This window comes from Lepidochelys olivacea, assembly GCF_965140295.1.
Source record: "Lepidochelys olivacea isolate rLepOli2 genome assembly, chromosome: 1".
Taxonomy (NCBI): domain Eukaryota; kingdom Metazoa; phylum Chordata; order Testudines; family Cheloniidae; genus Lepidochelys; species Lepidochelys olivacea.
Genome location: NC_140411.1, coordinates 133,862,253 through 133,890,222, shown reverse-complemented (window position 1 = coordinate 133,890,222; position 27,970 = coordinate 133,862,253). Strand labels below are relative to the sequence as shown.

Sequence of the window (27,970 nt, the reverse complement as noted above, 5' to 3'; positions counted from 1 at the left end):
TCCAGAAAACAATTACATGGCAATAGGTATACTTTCAACTTGATCTGTGAGGCAGTAAACAGTACAACCTACATTATAATTAACAGAAGTTTTTGGGCTAAAGCCCCATAGTATATGGGAAACATACCTCAATTACTACTTGGAAAGGCTGTATATATTCATCAGGCTCATGAGGTATAGGCATTTTGGTTGTACAAATGTATTTTCTAATGCTTCTGAGGCCATGTAAACGAAACAAACAAAATCAAAGAATACAACATAAGCCTGTATTTTTATCATGAGCTATGAACTAAGAAAATCCTTAAGTGATTTATATAGGTCACCAAAACCTCAATATGAAAGTATGGCCTTCTACATAGTTTTAATAATAATAGGAGAAACTCCCAATATAAGTTTTGCATAAAGTAAATGAAGTAAGAAGTGCTAATGATTGACACAGCTAATCTTTCTAGTCATCTGAAACAGTAAATAAAGGTAACTTGGAAGACATTTCATTTCAGCACGTAATGGATTATTTTTAAAACATTTGGAGTTGTATGACTTTTCTGTAATGATATACTATTGCAAGTACACTATATCATTAGCTTTCAAAACATCACATTGCAAACATAGGGTTTTTTAAAGCTTGCAGCTTTAAGCTGTTTCATATCCTGTATTATATAAGCTAATTAACATCCCCATCTATTATATAAGCTAATTCTCATGTATCTAAATATGCTTTTATGCATCTAAAATGGAAGTAACAATTGCTGAAGTGCTATTAATATCAGCTTTAAAAAAAAATTTAAAATGTTTTTTTTTGTTTTTTTTACATTGCACTTGATTTTTCAGGAGTTTGGCCTGAATTTCTGGAAAGGAACATCACTTCAGGTTGCTGAAGACAATTTTTTAAAAAAATACATGTTATTCCTTGCAATGTACTGCATTATGAAATCAGATGAAGTTGTATGTAAAACAATATTTTTCTAAGTGCAGAGCTTCCATAAATCTAATTGTTTTCCTAAATAAAAAAAAAACCAATAGGGAATGTGATGCATTTATGTTAAGAGAGATAACTTTAAGTAAATTTCATTTGTTATGTGTGTATTGGGGTGGCTGCTTCATGGATTTCTTTCCTACTTTTGATAAAGCCATAAACATCCACTGTGTAAAAAGCAGTTCCAAAATCAGGGGCCATAATTGTGCCACGAGTTTTTTAAGTGAAATTCCCTATTCTTTTGTACAGAGTTTCCCTTAAACATTCATGGCACTCAGAGTTTATGAACAGAAGATAATCCATTTAAAATTGTCTCGTGGAGGAGAAGGGTAGGGAGACCGGCTCAAGAGACAGTCAGTTTGCTGACTGCGCTGTTACTTTCTCATCTATGTGTATTTCACAATTAGTTTCAAAGCATATTGGAAAGGAAATCAACTCATTCATTCCCTTTTCTAACTGGCCATCTGCACTTAAGCCAGTGAGTCTAGTCTCTACCAGACTGCAGTCCACATAAAAACACACAAAACAATAAAAACAAAACACATTTACATGCCAACTCCAGCACAATCTAAGAATTGATTGGCATCTTTGCCCTAGGGAAGTTTCTGGACTGACCTACCATTAGCCCTCACCCTAGAAACCAGGGCTTCTACTGGTGAAGATTAAAACCATTCAGCAAAGGTCACCCTGCAGCTGTCTATCCCATGCATGTCTGGTGCACACAAAAAAACCTTCAGTTTCTAGTTTCTCTCATCCTTTTAATCGTCTTAAGTACAAACAGCCAAAGTTAAGAGTTATTACATAAAAAGGGCTACACTAGAACTTTTGTCATCACATAGCAGACCTAGGGACTTCAGGTTTCCATTTCTGTAACCATTTGGGACATTTCACGCTGGAAACAATATAGTTTTTTATATCCAATTCCTCACTGAAAGGTAAAATATTAGGCTCTCAAGAGTACATCTTGGACTATTTATTAGCTCCTTCAGCCAGTTAACTATATAGAGGTTATGTGAATGACTAGGTGCTACTCAAATGGATAGAACTGACAAGTTGTACAGAACACAGTTGCTGATACTGTATCATTCAGTCCTATTTATGACCTTTGGTACACATTTTAAAGAAGACTAAAAATAAAAATGAACTCATGCTTTATAACTCAGTGCTTTATAATTCAGCACAATTCCAATTGGTTACTTCAACTGGATGCCATATTTTTCTCCCTCACCCCCAATACAGATTTCTCTCAAAATATGGACATTTTAGCTGTATGACCTGTGGTGAGCTATATAACTGACTAGGATGACATGAAGGAGAGAAGACCATCTACAGCAAAGTGAAATGCGTGGGGAGAGGGATTCCATCCTCTGACAGGTTAGAGTAAAGAATGTCCAATAAACACTGGTCTGCATCAGGAGACAGATTTGCGCCCCTCTTTGTTTGCAATTGTCATGGACGTGATAAGTGAGAACATACAAAGGGAGCCACCGTGGAACATGCTGTTTGCTGATGACTTAGAGATATATGCAGAGGATTGTGAGACCCAGCAAGCCATCTTTGAACAGTGGCAACATAGTTTTGAGCACGCTGGACTTGGAGTGAATGTTGGAAAGACCAAGGCTATGATAACTGAGGGAGGAGGACTCACCACAAAGCAGGGGTGGCCAACCTCTGGCTCTGGAGCCGCATTCGGCTCTTTAGAGGTTAATCTGCCGTTCCTTGCATAGGTGCTGACTCCGGGGCTGGAGCTACAAACATTAACTTTCCAATGTGCCGGGGGGTGCTCACTGCTCAACCCCCTGCTCTGCCCCAGGCCCGGCCCTGCCCCCACTCCACCCCTTCCCCTGAGCCTGCCATGCATTCACTGCTCCTGCCCCAAGCCTTCTGCGTATGCAAAACAGCTGGTTGTGGCAGATGCTGACTGACAGGGCTGCTGGCGGGTAGGAGGCACTGGAGTTGGGGGGAGCTGACGGGGAGCTGCTGACTTATTACTGTGGCTCTTTGGCAGTGTACATTGGCAAATATTGGCTCCTTCTCAGGCTCAGGTTGGCCACCCCTGGCATAAAGGAGGTCACAGATGGAAAGGTTAGAAGAGTGAAAGAATTTAAAGACCTAAGATTAATAGCTGCTGCTGATGGTAGGACACCGGGAATCCTACTAAAGCTGTGTGTGGTGCAAATGATGGCAGCTGACCTCTGTTCTCTGAGACACAAAGAAGGCAATAAAGTGAAAAGATAGAGAGTATAAAACTGTAATGCAACCCATCCTAATGTACAGAACAGAGACTTGGCCACCCATAAGAAAGGAGATTAGTATGCTCGCCACCACAGAACTGAAGATGTTGAGATGGTCAAATGGTTGGATGCTTCATATTAGGAAACCAAACCAGGTTTTATGGGGCCAAATGTGAGCTGCACCACTTGAAGATAAGCTGAGGGAGGCTAGGCTACATTGGTATGGGCATATGCAGCGGAGACCAGAGCCCTCTATCGATAGGATGGCTCTTGCAATGATTGTGGATGGAAAATGACCACGGGGGAGACTTGATACAAGACTTGATACATGGACCAGATATCAGTGGACCTCAGAGAGACCAATCTGCATGACAGCCTGGCATATGATCACAAGTTTTGAAACAAGGCCCCACATAGGCAGCAGTAAGAAAGATGACAACGACGCAGCACCAGAGCACACAACAATTAAATGCCTACCTCTGACAGTCTTTCATTTCTGCCATTATCATAATCAAAAGAAGAAAGTACATTCTATTGCACATTAAGCTTTCAGCTGCAAGTTTTTTTTTCCCCCTCACCATTTTAAAAAGACACTGTCAGCCTGAAAGCTACTCACTTTTAAATAAGCAAGTTAAAAGTAGTTTTAGCTACTACTACTTCAACTCCCTTCTGCCAACTGTCATGGTTTTACAATTGTATCTTATATTTTTATTAAAAAAAAATTCTTCCTGTTGCTCTGTGAAATAGTCAAACAGGAAGGGGGGATGGAGCCACCAAGGAAAACAATTAATCTGACTGTACACACAGGTCTGCTATTAGCAAATTTATCTCCAATTGCCAAAGATGGGACACTAGAGGAGGAGGGCTCTGCATTACAGCAGAGAATTCTTACCCAGGCGTCTAGCAGGTGGTTCTCACCCACATACTCAGGATCTAAATGATCGCCATATTTAGAGTTGGAAAGGAATTCTCCCCACCCCCAGTAAGATTGGTAGAGACCCTGGGGGAGGGGAGTTGCCGTCCTCTGCAATGTAGGCAAGGTCACTTGCTGGTTTGTACTAGAGTAAATGGTGGAATCTATGTAACTTGAAGTCTTTAAATCATGATTTGAGGATTTCAGAAATTCAGCCAGAGGTTAGGGGTCTATTGCTGGAGTGGGTGGGTGAGGTTCTGTGGCCTACAGTGTGCAGGAAGCCAGACTAGATGATCATGATGGTTCCCTCTGACCTTAAAGTCTATGAGTCCCTGAAATCCATAGACCAAAGAGAACTATGTCTATTTCTACTCTCTCATAGTAATCTTAGATATTACTTGTAAACACATTTTTAGCTGTATGGGGACTCTGAGTTTGCTGCTATCCCTTTAAATACTTTTTTTCTTTTTCTAATAAACACAAAAAGTTCACATTCTTTTAACTTCTAATTGTGGTGGTATCTCCAGCTGTGTGCATGTTACTCACGGTACATACCATTGGCAGTGGCGAGGAGGAGCAGTGCTGGCCACCCCACAGCCCACTCAGGTTTGGCCCCTCCATTGTGATGGAGGGTTTGTAGGAACAACAGCTCCTCCTCGCTGCCGCTTAGGGGTCAGGGTTCCTGCACCAAAGCCCTGCCCAGCCTCACTCCTCTTCAAGCAGCTCTCAGGGATGAGGAGTGTCACTTCACCTGGGTGGGTCAAGCTGCAAGACGAAGGCTGAGCATGGTCTGGACTTGGTGGGTGAGGCGCTGCCCTGAGGATGGCTCCGCAGGGACTGACAGTATGTCCCATGGGAAAATATTCTGGGGGGGTGGGACCCCTGATTAATAGTACCTTTGTTATTGCAGCAGCCTTCTAGGCATTTAGAGGGCTTAATTGCAATAAACTTAAGGTACATAAATGAAACCTATTAAGGTCTTCTTAGTCAATAAAACCTAATTGCATCAGACAATAGCAGTGAACCGGGGATAACCTTTGCTTAGGAATTGTAGAAGAGGAGGTCACAATGTGATGTCCCAACCATTCAGTAAATGTTGAAATCACTTAGGAAGTGTAATAGCTTAACAGCCCCTCCTCTTTTCTTTCTCCTCCCCCAGAACACACACACCTGGGTTCTTGCCTCAGTAACAGGAAGCAATTTGACAATATTTCAACAGCCATGTGATGGTGTAGCCAAAGTTTGGCCTTGATGCCTATTACTGTTGCTATTAACCTTTTCACTGGCTTCCCAAAACATCCCCAGACAGACTGATTTGGCCACAGTAAACACACTCACAAAAGTTTCTCCTCCACACCCCACATACAAACAAAGGCGTGACATACCACTCAGGCAGACATACCACTTCTGCACTAAAATATGCTTTCTCCATATTATAGAAGATTTGCATGAACACACATCTATTTTTAAAGGCTGGGTGGCATGAAGTCCCCATCAACACTACAAAATGTGCAGTGTATCAAAATAGTTGTTTTGGGTTTGTTATTTTTTAAACGGTTTCACTTAAGACAGTTTTGCCACACATACGTACACCGCATAATTCTATTGAAAGATTTTGGAAAACATTTCAAGACTAGATAGATCTGTTTTGAGAACAGTTTTCAAAAAAATATCATGTTCCAGCCACATGTGGCAAAGGATATGAAGCATTTTAAGAACTTGGTAATAGTATATTTTGTAGCATAAGATGGGGTCTAAAAATGAAAGCGATCTATTTGAAGATTCATTTGAGTTATGTTATTTGTATTACTGTCTTTTTAATATGCCCTGTGCATAGGCCCAAGTAGAGTCTCCCCAATATCAGTCCTTAAAGACATTGGTATTTTGCTTCTATTCTGAAGACAGACTGTCTAAGCCAGTGGTTCTTAACCTTTACCGCAGCCTGCACCCCTTTGGTTCTCAAAATATGTTCTCGCTCCCCTTATCAAAAATCATTGAAGTAGGTTAGTTCTTTAAACTATCTTTAATATGTCTTTAAAATAGATATATTTTTGTTTGTATATTACAGTAATTGTTTAAAAAATGTATAATGTTAATAAATACATAGGTTTGATTAAACAAAGTAGTTGTACTTACATGTCTGTGCTTAATTTGTGTTTTCAATGATTTACCTTCTAAAAAAAAATCTGGCATGTCTCGCACTCCCAGGGGATGCGTTCACCCCAGGTTAAGAACCACTGGTCCAAGCTAAGGACACTTAAATGCTACCCTGACTGTAATGTTTGCGCTGCCTGTTCCTTGCTATTAGCTGTGGCATGGATGTTAGTGGAAATCGGAATTCAAGGAGAGAGGGAGGGAGAGGGATGAACTGATGACTAATTTCATACTTTAAGTATAATTTTATACTGGTCTTTCTTGTGCACAACTGACAAAGCTACTGACTCTCTCCCATGTGATATTTCCATAGCCCATTTACACAAAAGGAGCACTCGGTGACCTCCCCTCCTCCACACACAGACAGACATTGCAGACTACAGCCAAATTTATCTTTCACACAAGCTTCTTTTCTAGAAAGATTAAGAGGTGTATGTCATGATAAAACATGCAATTTATTCCTGACTAGAGTCAATGGCACTGAAGGTCCAGCAACAATTTTTTCCCTGTCCCCATTTAAAGCGTTTAATAACTGATTTTTCCTATTTGAAAGTATCTGAGAGAGATACGATGATGTTGATGTTATTATAAAATACCTATATCCTATGTAAAGGCCCCAGCCACTAAACTGTGAAAGATTATAGCTAGCAATTAAGGCCCTGATCCCTAAAACACATTTAACCTCACGTACCTGGGTAATATTATTGAATTCCATTGGACTTACGCTTGTGCATAAAGGTAAGCATATCCATAAGTGTTTACAGGATGCTGCTCTAAAGTATATGGTGTACTCCTATAATAAGATACATACTTATAATAATCTAAAAACAGATAAAGTATAACAAATACATACTTTTTTGTGGGGAGGAGAGGGAAATCAAGACAGAAGCTTAATAAACCAAGCTTTCTAATATTTAACTCAAATGCATTCACCAGTGTACAACTAACAATGCTCTGCTTCAATACTTAAAAACATAAGAGGATATACACAATGAATATGTGGTGGTTTTGTTTGTTGTTTGGGTTTTGGGGCGTTGGTTTGTTTTTTGTTTTTGGTTAATATTTATTAAAATAATTAAAAGGGTGGGAAACTAGCCCTGGTGAAGATAAATGTGTCCATCCCTTGATCTAAGCACAGCCATTCTCCATAGCACACAGCATCCTATTTACCTTCCCTCAGACACAACAGTAACTGTATCAGAGCAACTGTCAATAGCAAATGTTCTCAACTTCATTAATAGGTATGTTTTTCATGCTGAGTTCACTTTGCATCCTATCCATATCAAGCTGACAATTTATGATCAATTCTCAGTGCAAGCACCTATGTCCTGAGCTAACCTTCAGTGCACATTAACAAATTGGTCATCTGTTTAATTTTAGTTTAGAGCAGAGTTTTGTTATGAAGATGTGTCACTCCACAAATTATTTGTAGCAGTTTACTAACACTTATAGCACCAATCTCCTCTTTTAAAAAAAGATCACATCACAATTAAATCCTTAAAATGGTCACTCCATTATGTGGCCATAGTAAAACTGGTAACAGGCCCTTCAAGCTAGTGGGAAAGGCCTAGAGATACTTAACACGCTATCTAGGTACAAAACTGTTTTCAGATTGCAGTCGACAGAACACATTCTGAGAAGGATTAACATAGCCAAAAGCTGGCATGTGAGCCTTTATTTCCTACAAAACACCATTGCATTATCATTATCCCTCACTGCTTTGAAGGTATATTACATAGAACGGGTACATGATCTTCAGTTTCAGAAACCTTTACAATTTAGTTCATACCAGCCTGATGTGGCAAATATTAACATTTCACTAAACATTACTCTTCACAGGAAGCATACTGGCTCAGAATAAAACTTGACATTGCCATGTGTTCAGGTTAGAGTTCTGTGAAACCCCTGTCTTAAGCAACAATGCAAACAACTGACAAAAATCTGTCTATCTTATAAGGGGAAACAGAACTGTATTAGTTTAGTTTGGGGTTACTTTGTGGTGGAAAGATCTCGTAAAACAGGAGTTTGCCTAACAGCAATGGGACAATTATACAGAATTTGCAGTGTTTAACTTTCTACTCTTGTTGGTCTGGGTGTGTGGGGGCATGGCATGAAGGGACATGGGACTGAAACGTGCATAGCCATAAAATGTACATTACAATGGTTTGGGTAAAAAAAAAAAAATTAATTTTCGACGCTAAAATGCCCTCTTTCTTTACTGTAGGTTGTAAGCTCATTAGAGCAGATACCATCTTTTTTTTCTGTGTTTGTACAGCACCTAGCATATTGGCGATCTGATGCATGGCTCCTAGCTGCTACCGTAATATAAATTAGATTTTTAATAAATTAGTATCTTTATTTTTATACAATTAAGTCAAAACCCTGGCTTCTAGGTCTAGTATGTAAATTTGTTATATTTTGGTCTGCTGACTTATCGCTAGAAAGAAATTTCAATATTTAAAGTTTTAAACATGGTACAATTAAGTTAAAGCAATGTAAGCTGTGAATTGAGATTTTGGACATACATGTAAACAGTCCAGTCTCATACACATACTTTCCTAAACAAAAGGAATAAAGAAATAAGGAGAGAGCCCAAGCTCCAGTCTTATATGACAGAAGGTGCAGAATAAAGTCCTCTCCAAGCACCAACCCTTCATCACATTCTCTTTTCCTCTATTAAATTCTCTTTACTAGCATTCTCTTTAAAAGCATTCACTGAACCAAGGTTTTCTTTCAAGACAACAGCCCATAAAATTCCTAACCAAAGTACTGTTTGGGTTTTTTTGGAACAGAACATTAATTTATATAGCCAAAGTGTGATGCCACTATGTTTTCATAGTTTATGTTTAAACTATGTTTAATACTTCAGAACTGCAAATTCTTATCATTCAAATTTGTTTAATTCTGGCATACATAAAATATTTTCTTGCAGTCAGTTACTTTCGCTTGTATTTTATTTTGTTTGTTTTTAATTACAAAAAGGTTCCTAGGCCCTACAAGAATACAAATACTAACAAATGCAGAACATTTCAAGATCCTCATAAAGGAAATCTTTGTAACAACTAGTAAACCAAAGGAACACCACAACAGTAGTGCACTTTACTGAAGCTTCAGCAAACGATACTAAACAAAAACACACATTAACACAGTCATATTGCTTGTTTTCACTAAAGGGCCTGATTGCTTCAAGCTGATCCACTCGCGGTCCTCTTCACCTACACATAATTGGACGGTGTGCAGAGAGCAGCTTGCATGGTTAGGAGCAAATTTTGCATCCAATTTTAGAATTTTTTTAACCATACCTTTCAATGATTATCATGGGGGGGGGGGTGGGAAGGGGAGTTTGCTTTTGTTTTCATTTTGTTGTTTTTTTTTTGTTTTCTGACTTTATTTAACTGGCCAAAGCAATATGGAACTGAAATTATCTGGCTAGTTTTCAAATGTATTTGCCTGATGTTGGGCTCCTAACAAAGAGTGATTTTGAGTGCCCAGCACCCATTCATTTCGATTGGCGTTGTGAGTGCTCAGTGCTTCTGAAAATAGCCAGGCTACTTAGACACCTACACTTGAAAATGTTGGCCTTTAGGTTTAAAGCTTTCATATCATAATAAATACATGAGCTAAGGACACAAATTATTAGCATCATATCCGGCCAATGCACAAATTGTCCTATTGTCATAAAAGAAGAGCAATAATGAGGCGCAAGTAACCTTACCCTTTAATTACGTTTACGCTAAGGGGAAAAACCTGATCCTGTCTGACAGCAGCACAAAATAACCTTTGACTCCAACCTCTGTCTTTAGATTCAGGTCACTACATGACAGGGTAATACTCCGTTCCTAGAGATGAAATGAAGACAAATACCACCATGTGTTTATCCAAGTTGCTGGTGGTCTGGCTGATACAGCCACATACTTTTGAGAACTTGGTCAAATGCCTCTAACTGCTGGTTAAATGGAAGTCATAACAACGGGGCAGGTTCCAAGTAATTAACTTCCTTTAGAGAAACTGTAAGGCCTGAATTATGTCTCACATCACACGTATTAGGAGAAGTCTTAAGGGAACAGCTGTGAACCCAATGGGATGGTCTAAATTCTTGTGCATAATTTTATGTTAATATTTCTGGAGGACAACAAATTCCTTCTAGAAAGCAGAAATACTAGCAAATTGAGATATGTCCTTTCAGGGGCTACAGAACATGTTGCTGAAGCAACAAAGTAGCATTACTATTTCATTGAAAAAGTTTAACACCAATAATAGTATACATAGCCCATAGCTTTAAAAGATCTGAATAAGTGACATCAGACAAGAAAACAGGTATGTATAAAATGTTTATAATAAATAATATACAGAAGCTCCATTCAATACATTATACAGACCCTGAAAGCATTCACACTCTTAGTGCTGCATGCAGAAAATTCCTCCCAGGCTGCAGAATAAAATAAATAGGCCACTACGGCTTTATACATTTGATTCTACATAGGACATCAGAATTCTGAATACCAAGTGCTTGAAAATATATTAATCTGATGAAAAGACTGCATAATGGATTAAAAACACACCCCCAAAAAGTACACATGTACACATACATCAAGAACAATTTGGCATCAGCGATTTGAACTAAATGGTTATCATGCTGAAAAGAGAAAATCTAATTTGCAACAATATTTTGGCCACGTGGCTTTCTTTCAGGAATAATCTGGTATGAAGAAAAGACTCAAATGTGGCTATCTCCTTTTATAGGCAATTCCTGAAGAAGGTATCCTAGTTAGAGCATTGCTAATAACTCTATGCTAGTCTATTTTCCATGTGAATTTAACCTTTTTGTCATGTGTACACGCAGAAAAAGATATGGTTTATTACATTTCAGTCTAAGTGATTAACAGATTATTATTTATTTGTACTGGAGTGGTGCCCAAATGCCCCAAATCTACAAGATTGATAGTCAAAAGGAAAATATTTGGGGCCTCAAAGAGACCAGGACCATTGCTGATTGGAATGCGTAAACACCAGGGGCCTGTTTCTCACATACGTAGCACATACACTATTTAATGTTAATGGGAGTTACCCAGGGGATATGGGTAACACTTACCATGCAGGGGAAGAACAGGGACTTTAGAAACTAAAAATACCAACCCCTAAAAATTTCAAGATGCAGGCCCATGGGGTTATGGAAATGAGATGGCTACAGCACTGAATTATAGAAATGTAGAATTGGAAGGGACCTGGAGAGGTCATCTAGTCCATTCCTCCTCCTCCTCTCCCCGTCCCAACCCTCACTTCCACGGAATCCACCCTTGCAGAAGCAGATACCTAGACTATCCCTGAGAGGTGTTTTTCTAACCTGGTGCTAAAAACCTCCAATGACAGGGGTACCACAAACTTCTCCTGGTAACATATTGCAATACACAGTTACCCTTATAATTAGAACATTTTTCGTAATATCCAACCTAAATCTCTCTTGCTGCAGATTAAGCCAACTATTTCTTATCCTGCCTTCAGTGGGCATGGGGAACAACTGATCACCATCCTTGATATAACAAGCACTTAACATACTTGAAGACTTATCAGGTCCCCCCTCAGTTTTCTTTTCTCAAGACTCAACATGTCCAGTTTTTTTAACCTTTCCTCATAGGTCAGATTTTCTAAACCTTTGATCATGTTTTTGCTGTCCTCTGGACTCCCTCCAATTTAGAAGGCTTGAGCCTAAACTGATATTAGAGCTGGTATAGAGGCAAAAGAGGACCACTTGAGTAGGTTGGTGAAGTGACTGTCCTCCTGATAGCACAGGATAAAGGATTCCAAATGATCATCTCTACATTATTTTCTAAAAAAAGAAAAAGGAGGACTTGTGGCACCTTAGAGACTAACCAATTTATTTGAGCATAAGCTTTCGTGAGCTACAGCTCACTTCATCGGATGCATTCAGCGGAAAATACAGTGGGGAGATTTATTTACATACAGAACACGAAACAATGGGTGTTACCATACACACTGTAACCACGTTTCAGAGTAACCTGTAACCAGAGTAATCACATAAGGTGAGCTATTACCAGCAGGAGAGCGGGGAGGGGCGGGGGGGGGAACTTTTGTAGTGATACATCAAGGTGGGCCATTTCCAGCAGTTTACAAGAAAGTCTGAGGAACAGTGGGGGGTGGGGGTGGGGAATAAACATGGGGAAATAGTTTTACTTTGTGTAATGACCCATCCACTACCAGTCTTTATTCAAGCCTAAGTTAATTGTATCCAGTTTGCAAATTAATTCCAGTTCAGCAGTCTCTCATTGGAGTCTGTTTTTGAAGCTTTTTTGTTGAAGAATTGCCACTTTTCGATCTGTAATCGAGTGACCAAAGAGATTGAAGTGTTCTCCGACTGGTATTTGAATGTTATAATTATCGACGTCTGATTTTGTGTCCATTTATTCTTTTACGTAGAGACTGTCCAGTTTGACCAATGTACATGGCAGAGGGGCATTGCTGGCACATGATGGCATATATCACATTGGTAGATGTGCAGGTGAACGAGCCTCTGATAGCGTGGCTGATGTGATTACGCCCTATGATGGTGATGGCTAGTGGCGTTCTGTTATTTTCTTCGTTGGGCCTGTTCTGTAGTAGGTGATTTCTGGGTACTCTTCTGGTTCTGTCAATCTGTTACATTGCCATTGTTACAGCCAAGCTCTACAATACAACTGCATTTGCTCCAACCCCTCAGACAGAGACAAACACCTACAAGATCTCTATCAAGCATTTTTACAACTACAATACCCACCTGCTGAAGTGAAGAAACAGATTGACAGAGCCAGAAGAGTACCCAGAAGTCACCTACTACAGGACAGGCCCAACAAAGAAAATAACAGAACGCCACTAGCCATCACCTTCAGCCCCCAACTAAAACCTCTCCAACTCATCATCAAGGATCTACAACCTATCCAGAAGGACGACCCATCACTCTCACAGATCTTGGGAGACAGGCCAGTCCTTGCTTACAGACAGCCCCCCAACCTGAAGCAAATACTCACCAGCAACCACACAACAGAACCACTAACTCAGGAACCTATCCTTGCAACAAAGCCCGTTGCCAACTGTGTCCACATATCTATTCAGGGGACACCATCATAGGGCCTAATCACATCAGCCACACTATCAGAGGCTCGTTCACCTGCACATCTACCAAAGTGATATATGCCATCATGTGCCAGCAATGTCCTTCCTATAGAAGCAAGATGTGCAGGATTTATATATTACTGCATGCAAATGGGATGATTGATATGTGGCCTAGGTATAGTATATAATATTCATAACCCTAAACAATATGGCTGGCACCAGACGGTCCACTAGAAGAGTGCAGAAACTTCTATATTAGGTCATGGTTCGCAGAACAGTGTGTAGATCATACAGCATGTAAACTGCAGGAGGACAATGATGGTAGGATCTTGACAGTGACTGCAAGAGTAGTGATGTATTCTGAGTGGCTATTAGGGTTTCTTTCTCAGCCTATTGGTGTTGGTTGGACATGAGTTAGTGGCAGAAGAATTAAGGTGGATGGTCTGATCTTAGGAAAAATAGTTTTAGTAACTTTTGCATTCTAATTTGGTTTTTTTTTTTAAATAAACTTAAATTCTCTTAAGGAAGATTTTTATCCCTGAATGTTCTCAATGGACATTTACTGTGAAATATTAAGCCTGTACAAGGTCAGTCATGGCAAACTTGCTGTTTGTATAAACTTTAAATACGGGGGGCACAAATCTTGTGTTGTCTACTGTACAAATCTCAAAGTACATTGTTGGCACTCAAATAAATAAGAACAGCCTGCAAAACAGTGAATGGAGATTATATATGAACCTCCTGCTCCCTTCATGAAAGGGAGCTTATGCAAGGGGGAGCAAAAACACCTACTTTTCTATGTCCCATAACTCAGAAAACAGCTTGCCTGATTAACCGCTAACAGTCAAAATAAAAGTCTTCTCCAGCTCATGATAAAGGACATGAATTTTCAGGACAAAAGAAACTGTTTTTGTTAGATACAAGGGAAGAACAGACAGTAGGGTTGGCATAGACACTTCTACAGTCTTAATTGTTGTTTAGTTACTTAACCATGGCTCCATAATACACAGTATGTAAATACACCTGCAAGAACATCTATGTGGGAAAAGGACATATGTACAAAAAATGGAGACTTGGCTAAGATTTCTATTTTTAGTTTTTCTTTTCATTTACAAAGTAAGAAAGGAAAATCATTAAGATGTATATGTAATCACACATTTCCAGTGAAGCCTACCACCTGAGACCAGAAGAGGTTGTGATATATACATATCTAGAGGAGATGAGTTTTTCAAGCAATAGCTGAAAACTGAAATGAAACATTAAGAATAGAGGGTTTATAGAATTAAAGCAAGAAATCAGGAGTCTTTAGCTAGTTAATAAATAGAAAAAAGTGTTCACATAATCAACCGAGAATCTGTACCACAAACGCTTGGTCACATGGACCTTGAACCTGTAAAGATTTCTATGCATGAAACCAATGGAACCATTCACATCTACAGAATGAAAAATACCCACAAATTTTTGCAGGCCTGGGGCCATCGCTACAATGGGATCACTTGCATACGTCAGAACTACCTGGTTGATGAGGGTTTGCAGGATTGGAACACAAATTCACACTTTATGTATTGGGTTCTCTTTCATTTGGTATCAGTCACACCTTGGGGAAGTGGCAGGGAAAAAAAAAAAGACTGCGGAGCAGAGAAGAAGCCTGCTAAACTTCGACCTCCATTGGGTCATGATAGAGAGCCAGTAGCTGTTTCGCACCAGTGTCCTAGCAGAGGGAAGGAAGGCAGTCTCTTAGCCAAGGAAAGCATTAAGATGTCATCTTGATGGAGTTCAACAAAATAAAGCAACAGGAGCTATTAAAAACCCCATAAAGGAGATAGAAATGGTTTTATTTATTTTTGCCATCTTTCTAAAATAGTTTACAACTTGGCAGGGGAGGATGTAGAGTGTGTTTGCATATAAAATGTTACATTTTTAATAAACTGGCAGTAACAATTAACGTTTTTTGTTTCCAATCTTAAAAACCCTTTACAAACATTAACTAATCCTCCTAGCACTTCTGTGAGGCAGATTAAGTCATTTAAAGTCCACTATAAATTATCAAATTGTGAAAGTGAGTGCCCTAACTACTGTCTTGCAAAGATTATTTGGAACACTTTCTTTTTTTTTTTTAAATTATTATCTCATTAGAAATTCAACACACACAAAAATGCAGCTGTGTTGTGGTGCCTGGTAAAAACAAAAAGAGAAGTTTTAAAAAAACACCTTAATCTAAAAGAAAAAGAAAAAGTCAAAGACAAGCCACCAGCTTAAAAACTTGGAAGCATATAAAGTGAACAAGTTGTGAAAATCACAAAGAATTTGGTGTGATTGAATAGGCCCATGTTTCGAGCAGTTTAATCAACAAACGGCTTTCTTATTGGTCTATGGGCCAGGGATAGCTCAGTGGTTTGAGCATTGGCCTGCTAAACCCAGGGTTGTGAGTTCAATCCTTAAGGGGGCCATTTAGGGATATGGGGCAAAAATTGGGGATTGGTCCTGCTTTGAGCAGGGGATTGGACTAGATGACCTCCTGAGGTCCCTTCCAACCCTGATATTCTATGATCTATTTCATGTGTGCACATGGGCAGGGGCAGAAGGGGTTAAGAGATGTTTGTTATTGTCAAAGGTACCAGACAGATATCCTTGGAAAGTAATCTTTACAACGTGGGTACAGCATAGGCACCGTCTGAGCTAGGCTTCTCTACCCTACCCTTGGTCAGTGATTTTCATCCGTAGTTATGAAAGAGAACCAATCAGGTGAGAGGATAATTCAGCTTCTGTACCTATTCAGATCTTGGCCTCTACTGAGACTGCCAGCAAGAGTGTTAATCATGATGGGGGGCTCTGTCCACTAGAACTGGATTGAAACCAACTGTGTACATGCTCTGTCCACTAGCATTGGATTGAAACCAACTGGTGTATGCCTGTAAACCAACTTATAACTGCTGAAATTTGTTTTTAATCAAATCTTTAATTCATACTGGCTTCCACTGAGTCTATATTTTTACTTCATGTTACAAAAAGAAAGAAATAAACCTGTGTGTGTACATTTCACTGTACACTATAAAGGTTAGTACTTTTGGCAGGACTGTTTGAATCATTCTGCTGTAGGTGACTGGAATGTGTTGAAATCTGTATAAACTCAGTGCACTTTTTCAAGCATAAACCTTATGTAATAAAAATTGCACATGTGCTAATCATGATAATATGATAGTGTCCTTTCATCAGTGCTATCATACCTCATGATTATTCATTTTTGAAGTATTAAGTTGTAAATGGTTGGCTTTTACTATTAAACTACACAGACTACTCTCCAGAGTGCCTCTTCTCTGGTCTAGGATTAATGAATAGCTGATAATGCTGTGTTGCAAAATACAGCAGAAGCCAAAGTTAAGTGTCCAGTGTAGTATGCTGAGTTCCAAAAAGGAGCATAAGAAAATGTGTTATTCTGCAGTATGACAAAGAGAATCTCCCACTAAACGCAAACCCTCTTCCTGTTTGTTTTCTTAAAGAAAACTTTAAATGGTATTTTCTAAATGTCATTTAACTGCTTGAAATGACTTTGCAGCTTCATTGAATTAATGTATCTGCCAGTGCGGGAAGTTGTGCTTCACTAAAAAGACAGAACTCAAAGTTCAATGTTACCATATTTTCCAACAGAAGAAATTTCTGTGTGTAAAATCACATGTTACAAAACATATTTGAAGCCTTGTAGGATGTGAAGACAAGGTACATTACAACTAAAAGCAGGAGACGGAGAATGAAATGTAGGTCAGAAAATGAAATCTAATTTCGATTAATACTACTCTGGCTATTAGTAAAGAATGCTGCTTAAAAACAAACAAACAAGCAAACAAACAAACCACATCATTCTACCCTCCGATGGAAGATGAAAAAGATAACCACACATTAACATAGTAAAACTCATAACCTGATGAGACTTAATGATTTTGACAAGTACACATCTACTTACAGTACACTATTAGTACTACTAATCTATTCATAAGCAGGCCATTGGTCTTATCAATTAACAAATCTAGTGCACCTTGTACTTTTTGATAATAAATTACTGTAGTTAGCTTCAACACCCAAGTGAATATATATTTATGCAATGCACCTTCAAAAGGCATTCAGAATAACTATTCCTCTTCCATTATAGGATACTTCACTAGATAGACACACTTTAAATTATGTGAATGCCATACTTCTTTGAAATAAGATGGCGTTATATCCTAAAAACTGCACACTACTTAGCCATTATTAAGAAATTCTAAATACTTACATCCCAGTCTCAATTTAAATAGGACAAACCAGACATATTGATTGTTTAACCATATTACTTAACCTGCTCTACTTGCAATACTGACATTGTGATGCACCCTTCTATTGAGACCTGTGCGAAGTCAACAGAAAATAAAGATCATCTGAGTCTATCATGCTCCTAAAACCAAATCTCTTACCCAGCCTGTGTTATTTTGGCAACATAATTAATCTAAACAAGGGAACTGGGGGGGGGGGGTGAAAGTAAGGTACCCACAGCCATATATTCCTCTATCTTCAGCAAATAGAGGCATCACCAAATACTAATGCAATGCAATATTTATTAAGGCCATGACATCGCTGAAACCAAGGTCAAAGCAGATACATGAGTGAAAAGTAATATGAAGGACAAAATGATCTCTGGGCTGTCTTACATATATGTAGGCATGGCATAATTAGATTTTATGTGTATAATTTTTAGGGCTGTCGATTAATCACAGTTAACTCACGCGATTAACTAAAATAAATTAACTGCGATTAAAAAAATTAATCGTGATTAATTGCACTGTTAAACAATAGAATACCAATTGAAATTGTTTTTTAATATTTTGGATTTTTTTCTACATTTTCAAATATATTGATTTCTATTACAACACAGAATACAAAGTGTACAGTGCTCACTTTCTATTATTATTTTTATTACAAATATTTGCACTGTAAAAATGATAAAAGAAATAGTATTTTTCAATTCACCTCATACAAGTACTGTAGTGCAATCTCTTTTCATGAAAGTGTAACTTACAAATGTAGATTTTTTTTTTTGTTACATAACTGCACTCAAGCAGTGGCCAGCACATCCTTCGGCCCACACTGCTTCCCGCAGCCCCCATTGTCCTGGAACGGCAAAACGCGGCCAGTGGGAGCTGCGATGGGCCAAACCTGCTGACGCTGCAAGTAAACAAACCATCATGGCCCACCAGCGGATTTCCCTGACGGGCTGCGTGCCAAAGGTTGCCAATCCCTGCTTTAAAGCCTACAAGTCCACTCAGTCCTACTTCTTGTTCAGCCAATTGCTAACACAAACAAGTTGTTTACATTTATGGGAGATATTGTAAATCAGAAGCAGTGAGCAGTGTCACCTGAAAGTGAGAACAGGCATTAACATGGCACTTTTGTAGCCGGCGTTGCAAGGTATTTATGTGCCAGGTATGCTAAATGTTCATATGCCCCTTCATGCTTTGGCCACCATTCCAGAGGACAGGCTTCCATGCCGATGATGCTCATTAAAAAAATAAATACATCAATTAAATTTGTGACTGAACTCCTTGGGGGAGAATTGTATGTTTTACTTGCATTCTGCCATATATTTCATGTTATAGCTGTCTCGGATGATGACCCAGCACATGTTCGTTTTAAGAACACTTTCACAGCAGATTTCACAAAACGCAAAGAAAGTACCAATGTAAGATTTCTAAAGATAGCTACAGCACTAGACCCACAGTTTAAGAATCTAAAGTGCCTTCCAAAATCTGAGCAGGATGAGGTGTGGAGAATGCTTTCAGAACTAGCACATAAATATCTTGCGATACCAGCTACAATAGTGTCATGCGAATGCATGTTCTCACTTTCAGGTGACACTGTAAACAAGACATGGGCAGCATTATCTCCTGCAAATTGTAACCAAACTTGTTTGTCTGAGCGACTGGCTGAAATAGGACTGAGTGGACTTGCAGGTTCTAAAGTTTTACATGGTTTTATTTTGAATGCAGTTATTTTTTGTACATAATTCTACATTTGTAAGTTCAACTTTCATTATAAGGAGATTGCACTACACCAGAGGTGGGCAAACTATGGCCTGCAGGACCGCCCTGCCCAGCCCCTGAGCTCCCGGCCTGGGAGGCTCCTCTCCGGCCCCTCCTCCACTGTCCCACTTCCCTCGCAGCCACGCCGCTGTACGGGCAGAGCAGCTTGTGCCCGCCCACCTCCCAGGCTTTCCAGTGAGCCTGTCCTGCCAATCTGAGTGGCATGGTAAGGGGGCGGGGGAAAGGGGGGTTGGATCAGCGGCAGGAGGTCCCAGGGGGCAGTCAGGGGACAGGGGGTGGTTGGATGGGATGGAGGTTCGGGAGGGGGGTGAGGGCGGTCAGGAGACAGGGATCAGTCGGGGTTGGATAGGGGGTGGGGACCCGGGGGGGTGGTTAGGGACTGGGGGGATCCAGGGAGGGGGCGGTCAGGGGACAAGGAGCAGGGGGCTTGGATGGTTCTGAGGGGGGCCATCAGGGGGCAGGGGCCAGGCTATTTGCGGAGGCAAAGCCTTCCCTACCCAGCCCTACATACCATTTCGCAGCCCCGATGTGGCCCTCTGGCCAAAAAGTTTGCCCACCCCTGCTCTACACTATGTGTATTAGGTACATTGGAATACTATTTCTATTGTTCCTTTTTTACAGTGCAAATATTTGTAATCAAAATAGCTACAAAGTGAGCACTGTACACTTTGTATTCTGTAAATTAATATATTTGAAAATGTAGAAAGCATCCAAAAATATTTCAATAAATGGTATTCTACTATTATTTAACAGTGCGAATAATCGCGCGATTAATTTTTTTAATCACTTTATAGTCCTAATCATTTTGTATATGGATAGTATCAATGTTTATTTTAAATATTTTTAGATGTTTATCAATTTAAATTTTCACAGTTATCATAAATCACAGGGGAGTCAGACAATAATTATTTAATGACAGTAGTCATTGAGATTCAAAAAGATGAGGTTTCATAGCCATTAAACATGAATTGGCAACATTACGATGTCAAAATATACAAAGTTAAGTATAAACTGTAATAAGTTCTCAGGAAAAGTAAAAACAATTTATCTGTAAATTTCTACCATCATCTGTGGAAATATTTTTTCATCTCTGTGTGTGTACAGTGAAATCTATATTTACCAACAAAAATCTAATCCTTCCAAGCCAACATATAAGTTTAGACCTGAAACTATAAGAGCCAAGACAAACAGCTTGAAAAATCAGGTTTCACACAGCTGTGTAACTACCATGTTTTAATAGGTACAACTTTGAAATCTCTGTTAGGGTACGTTCTGTTTGATATGAGAGAAGGTGAAGGGAAATATTATCCTTTCCTATGAAAACAGATATCCTTCTTTACTTCCACATAGGTACAGTGCAAGTGGGACTCCTAGCATTCTTAACACTGAATATAAATTGCATACATCAATTTTAAATGAAATCCCACAATATTAACTTTCAGATTGCCACAAATACCCTACAATGCTGACTCATCTACCAAAGTGGAGAAGAATGCCCCAAAGCCACATTTTCACCTTCAGATATTTCTCTCAGATTTACTCAAGTTAAAATTATGTATATTCAGAAGAGGCTGTTCTTCCTAGGCAGGGCTGTAGCTCCAGTGTTTTTGTTTAATTTCAACCAACTTGTCCAAGTAGGCCATGTGGTAAAAACCTATAAATGGTACCCAAGGGCTCTGTGTTCCTGCTGCAAAGAGGTCAGCTATTTCCTTCTAACTAAAAATAGTCAAGAGGTGGGGGGAAGGAGGGGAGCTTAATTTAGCACCTGAAAAGCAGTTTACAAAATAATTTTCATCATGAGGCAAGATGGAAGTAATGAAAAAAAAAAAAAAAAAAACCTGAGCCTGCTCATGAGAGTTACAAATTCTTTGTGATTTTACAAGGTTGGCTGGAGTATAACCAGCCAGTATTAAAACAGTACTACAAATTAAAATAATAAAAAATAATGAAAACTCAAGGTAGGCAAAATGCACAGCAGAGATGCAGGGAAATCTACTCCTTCCCCAGACTGAATGGACTTACTTATCATAAAACCACCATAGAGTGCCACAGTTTAACATCACACCCACAAAGAGATGTAGAGATAATGGGTTACAACGGATAGAGCACTGCACAGAGAGTCAGGAGCTCCAGCTGGGTTCTCTTCCGACTCTGCCGCTGACCTCTATGACCTTGGGTAAGTGACTTCACCCCTCTCTGTTTTCCCCATCCACCCTTTATCTGTCTTGTCTATTTTGATTATAAACTCTTCAAGGTGGAAACTAACTCTTAGTATGTGTTCAGTTGGGGCCAAACAAACATACATGCAAAATCATCTAGAGTGTAAATTCTATCACCCGATTTGAAAACAGTAGGAAATAACAGAAAATGTTAAAAGTGCGCGGACCCAAGGACCAAGCAGTACCATACAGAATTGCTGGGTCAATTTTCCCCGTCTGGTGCCTCGCTCCCCAGATGGCCAGAGCTCAGAATACTGCTGAGTGTTCCTGCATACCTCAATACTGACCAAACTGGACCATTAAGAAACAATATTATTTAACTCCAAAGGATGTCTCATTCAGTCCTTTTCAACTTCAAGGATGTGGGCCTTTGAGAATTGCTGCAATCTAAGGAGCCACGGCTCTTCCAAAGAGGCAGGTCATATTATGACCCTTTGAAGGACTGGTCTGGTTCTGGCCCTGTAACTACAGAGATGGGGAAAAACTCCTTTATAAATAAGTGAGAGAATGGAAAACAGGAAAAACTGGCAGAGAGGACATCTCAGGGCTCTGAAAGAGAGAAAAGTTCTTCTCCGCCATCCTCAAAACTAAAAGTATAAAAAACCTAGCCTTATAAAAGGCTTCAGAGGGATTTATGATCCATGCAATGGAAGAGCAAGAAGATGAAGTCCCAATATCATTATGATAAATGTAGGATATATAAGTAACTTTCTTGGGGGAGGGGGAAATGGATACAGAAGACAACTTACTGTCAGAGATTTCTTCTCCTAAGGGCACTTGGACTATTGTTCAGCTGCCAATGTTTATATGCATGTATAATTATTATCCTCTTTAGTACTAAAAAAGACTTTTTAATCTTAAAAATGGCCCATTTGTTCTTTAGCCCTCTGAAACACTTACATTGAGATACAGTAGCTCTGCCAGTTTTACTATTACTGCATGTAGCCCAAGAAAGGTTTAATACATTTTTAATATGTGAGAGTCTATTTCTCAGTCCACCCCACCCCCACTGCCAGATCTACATGGGAAGGGTTCCCTATTTGAATATGACTGTATTTGTGATGTTGCAATTAACAACTGTCATTTACCAAAAAAAAAAAAAAAATTAAGAAATCTGAAATGGTGCTCTTGCTCCAATCCTGTTTGATATCACAGAAAAAAGAATTATTTAATTTGAAAACTGAGAGATGTCTCCAGGTTTGGTAACACTTTGTCCATATAGTTCTAGGCCAACCAAGAGGCCTAAATCCACCATGTGCTATAATGTGGTAAGCAAGGTTTACTGCAGTTAATCTTGTATATGCTGTGTGAGCAGTCTCAGTTAAAGGTTCACTAATAAATGGGTCAAGGAAGAAAGATGTGACATTACAAGCCTTCTTGTGTAATATGCTAACTCATTTTCTTTTCATTTCATGTGGCCCTACAAAATAGATTGCTTCTCCCCCTGCCTCCTACTTTAAACGTGAATTGTATGTAAGGGGGGGGGGGGGGGGGAAACATACCAATAATACAAAATCCTCAGGCAGGAAGGTGAAAGATCTTTTAAGACAACATGAAGAGGCCAGACTTTGCAAGAAAATTGTATCTACTATAAGTCCAACTTTTAGGGTGTGGTTGTGTGTGCAATATGCCTATTTGAGATTTGAAGAACATGTAATTAAATAGGCCAAGGGTCATTAGCATGACATACTGCAATGCTGCTTGACCTCACACCCGTTTAAAACAAAATAAACTGCTGAGATTAAAACAGCAACACAAAATAGGGAACAGAATCATAAAAGGATTATAGTTGGGAGGAACATGCCCACTATCCTGTGCTGCTAAGTATCTATGCTGGGCACACTAACTTAGTCGAACTGTCCTGTTGTCCTAATGTGTTAATGATAAATGATCAAGCACGTATTATTTTTGCCTCAATATATATGCAACAGGTCTGCAATTTTATTTTCTTGCAAACACTGCAGTAGTACTCTGCTTGTAAGACAAGTCACACTGAATATTTTTCCCATAATGCCAGCTCTTGTCCATCACTTTGTTAACGGACTGCTTTTCAGTTAATAACAGTAGTACAAATCATAGACAAAAATTAATTTGTTTACCTACTTGGAGCTAAACTTCGATTTACCAGAGAGTGATCAACTCCTGTGCTTGCTGATTCAAACACTAGATGAATGGGATTCCCCTCCCCCACCCTGGGTTGTGCAAACTCCACAGTCCCTACAGTGTGAATACCTTTTATTTTGTTAGTGAAATACTAAGGGGAAATGTGAGTATCTTAAGGCTAAGTTATCATTTCAAAAACTCCCCTCCAAACTCACTAACCCTTCCCCTCACAAATCAAAAAACAAACCTCCAAACAAACAAGTCTCCTTTCCCTCATTCAGAGGAACACTTCTAAAGCCACCACATTGTGTTACCACCACTCTCTGCCTTAACCAGGGTTTAGAAACTCCAGCAGAATTAACATTCATAATAAACCTTCCAACGATGCAAGACTTTTTAGCCTTTTCCAGTGACTTTAGGGTAAAACACACACAATCGTGACACACTTGAGAGAAACACACACAGCAAAATGTGGGAAATCCTAAAAGAAACAGTCATAAATCCAGCAGAATCAGATACAAAAGAAACAAATAAGAAGAAGAGGGGAACACGAGGAAATTGATTCCATGCACTGAAAAATATGGCAAAGGCAAGCCGTTTTAATCACTAAACTGCATGTCACAGACGCACACAAAAAGGTCCAAATGATGAATAATCAGTCCTCCAAACTCACCTCACTCAACGTGTATTAAAGGCACAGCTTTCACTTCTGGAAGCAGCAGAGAAAAGCCTCAACTTCTGCAAGAAACACACACAGAGACTTTTTCACTTGCAGTACATGGTGTAACTCTTCTTTTCCTAGGTCCCAGCAAGCGTTAAAGGAGACTGTAAATCCCACCACCACACACACACACACTCCTCCTCCTCCACACAGCAAAATCAAAAGGAAGTCCCAGAGAGTGGGAAGAGGAAAATGGAAAGTTTTTGGTGCGGAATGGCGGTCAGGAGGTGCTGCTGCTCACTACTTCATTAGCAGAGTTAATGTGTTTGGTGTGAGTGTGTGTCTAAGGCTTCCAGAGACAAGCAGCAGCAGCAGGAGGAGGACTGAGAGAAAGACACACAGAGATAGTCAGTGACCTGGAGGGGGGGGAAACCAACCAGCCACATTGACCTGAACTAGGGGAAGATAGACACACACACCCTCTCTCAATACTTCTCCCTTCCTCCAAAATCAGCCCACTCCCCACACTCCCCCAGAAAACTTCAAACAAAAGCACGCCTACCCAAAAAATGCTTTGTTTTTTCTTCCAAGTACCTAAGGTAACTTGTTTAATCACTTAAGGCTTATTTTTGTCATTATTTTGAATCCCAGGGATTTTTTTTATCAACCCTACCCCATCTACTAGAAAAACGAAATATTAACCCTGTGGACTCAGCAATAAAAAATGTCAAAGATGCACGAACACTCCTCTGGCGCCCCCTCCCCCCGCACACACACACACACACACACACACAGTTGGTCTGTGATAGTGTGTACATAGATATGAGTATATACTATATTCCCATGAAGGTCTGGGGATACCTAGTTTACACTAATTGTATTAAATTCTGTATTAGTGTAACACTATTATTATTTTGCAAGTTTCAGACTGCTGGAAGTGTCTTCGGATTTCAAATCTGAAAATATTCACAAAAATCAGTTTTGAAAAAGTCAATGTAAAATAAATCTAATTTACATTTCCACAATCCTCCCAGGAAGTAGATCGGGTAATAATGTATAGTTATTGAACACCAAACCATTAATGTGTTAACCCACTTGGAAAAATACTCCAGAACCATCTTCTATTTTTCTACCTATTCCTTTTTTTTTAAGTGTTTTCCTCTATAATATGCCAGACAGCAAGAGCCTAATTCTCAGTAATTTGAAACATAACAATCTGATCAAAAGACAATGGATGTTTTTCAAATTTGAAAATAGCTGGGAGTTCCACAATCAAAAGAGTACATAAGCAAAAATAAATTCTTATATATCTTATGTTAAAACATGAGTGATGTAAAACTAATGTTTCTATAGCACATTAAATATGGACTTACACAGTCTCCATACTTGTGAATCAGCAGAATGGATTTTATTATATATCAGTTGAAATTCAACACCCCCAAAAATGTTGTTGTTCTTTTGCCTTGAACATGCCCTTCTTATTTTTCTCTGGATTTGTACAGCATGATACTGAGATATTACATTCAATCGAGAAAAGAAGGGAGCAATACAAAAACCAATGCAAGTAAATGATGCAACATTGCCCTGGTTACATGTGCTTCCCTTCCCCCAACCTCTTACTGGTGAGAGTGCTGTGTTTTTTCCGCCTGTAGAGTCACACCGTGGTTGATTGATTCTCCTTTCGCCTTGCTCAGTCATTCAGCTTTGGAAAGTAAATAACAAGTTGACATCATTACAGCTCTCTGCATTACTGTGACACATTCCTCTACTACCACACACTGTCTATTAGCTGCGCAGGAAAACCCACTCTTTTCAAGCTGGGATTCCAGTGTTGGGTTGCTTGCTCTGGCACAGCATAGAACTTTGTAAATAGTCTACTGCTATGTTTGAAACATAACATGCTTAACCAGTGTCAATATTTTAAATTATAAAACAGTTTATATAGATATACAGATATTCAAAACCAGTTTTCTGACTCCCTGTCAGTAATGCAAGGTCAGTGTCAATAATATCCAGTCAATGCCCTGGCCCTGGCCTATAGCCTTATTTTACTCTTATGAAACAAATTGTCCATAATCAGACTATAAGGCCTGCTGCAAGTATACATGATTTACTGCACTTTTCTGGTGGTTAAATTGTGTCAATGTTTTGATCTGGTACCTTATCCCACACAATGTGAAAATCACGCAAATGCATTGCCTCATGGAGTGTCTGTTTACATACACTAATCCCCTTGGTGGTGATGTTTATTTTACACTGTAATTCATATTTTTTTCAAGTGGCCAGTCTTCTTGTTCTTTTGACTTATTTTTACATTACAGAGGTTGTTATGCTAGTTATATTTTCAGTTCCTGTTGCAGATTTAAATAAATCCTCTATGTGCTGTCATTGAGAATTCTCATGGTAAAGGATTATGATGTTGTGAACAGAAGCTGCATGGAGATCATCGCCATGCACATTAAAACATGATACTGAAATGGCAAAAAAAAACCAAAAGCACACACACCAACAAATTCTGAAACATTATAGCCTAAATTTAATGCAAGTCATATTCAGCATCTAGATATATGATGCAAAATGATTATTATTAACAGAGTCGGATTAGCAAAAGTCTTCCTATTTTAATGAGTCCCTGTTTGGGTTTTTTGTTGTTTGTTTTCTTAAGAAAAGTTACACCAGTGAAACTCTTGATACCAGTGTAGTTTTGGTCCTATGAAAGCTAATCTATTGAGACTAAATGTAAATCAACCATTCAAAACATAAACCCCAATGTATCAGATGTCGAGGCAACCTCCTGCATACATTCCAACAGTGGGAAATTTATGGCTGTAAAGAAGGTGAATAATGTCACGAGGGAATATTGCAGCACAAGAGGATTTCCTTGGTAGAACAGAGCCAGTTTAGTGTCTGTACTCAATTTTACCTCTAGCACATGGGTGTGGGGAATGGCCAGAAAGGAGAGAGCAAGGGTGAAGGCTGGAGTGTCCCAGCTAATCCTAGCTGCTAACATGGTTCATTTGGACCTTATCCTAAGTTATTGTTTCAGCAGCGGAGTCTATATAGAGCAGTTTCAGGGCCGCTCTAACTTACACTGGGGACCAGCAGGCCAGCAGTCAGCCCCTGAATACCTGGGGCTGGACACCTGGGAAGAGAAGACCCTGTCACGGGTACTAGCCTGATTCTATTGGCCGAGCATGTAGCCGGAAATGAGAGAATACTGTTCCTCCTGCCCACCAGGCCAGCTGTCTGGTGACAAAGGGACTCCCGAGGACCCGTCGAGCCCTCTGCCATGGATTGAGACACCCTTTGAAAGAATGGGGTTAGACATCATCGGGCCCCTGGAAAGGACCACTTAGGGATACCAGTATATATTAGTAATTGTCAACTATGCAACCATGTACCTGGAGACTTTTCCACGTCACTCAGCAAAAACCACAGCAGTAGCACCAGAGCTCCTGAAGCTCTTCTGATGTGTGAAATTTCCCAAAGAAATACTACTGGATCAAGAGACTTACTTCATCTCCAGGTGATG

General features: G+C 39.4%; 1 protein-coding gene across 3 annotated transcripts in view; it reads right to left on the bottom strand.

Moving 5' to 3' along the window:
• TBL1X (transducin beta like 1 X-linked) overlaps positions 1 to 24,852 on the bottom strand; it is a 259,645-nt gene extending 234,793 nt beyond the window's left edge. For all 3 annotated transcript variants that reach the window (XM_084646525.1, XM_084646526.1, XM_084646527.1), the window contains exon 1: positions 24,451 to 24,852. The gene's annotated coding sequence lies outside the window, so the exon portion shown is untranslated. The remainder of the gene's footprint in view (positions 1 to 24,450) is intronic.
• Between the last annotated feature and the right edge of the window lie 3,118 nt (positions 24,853 to 27,970).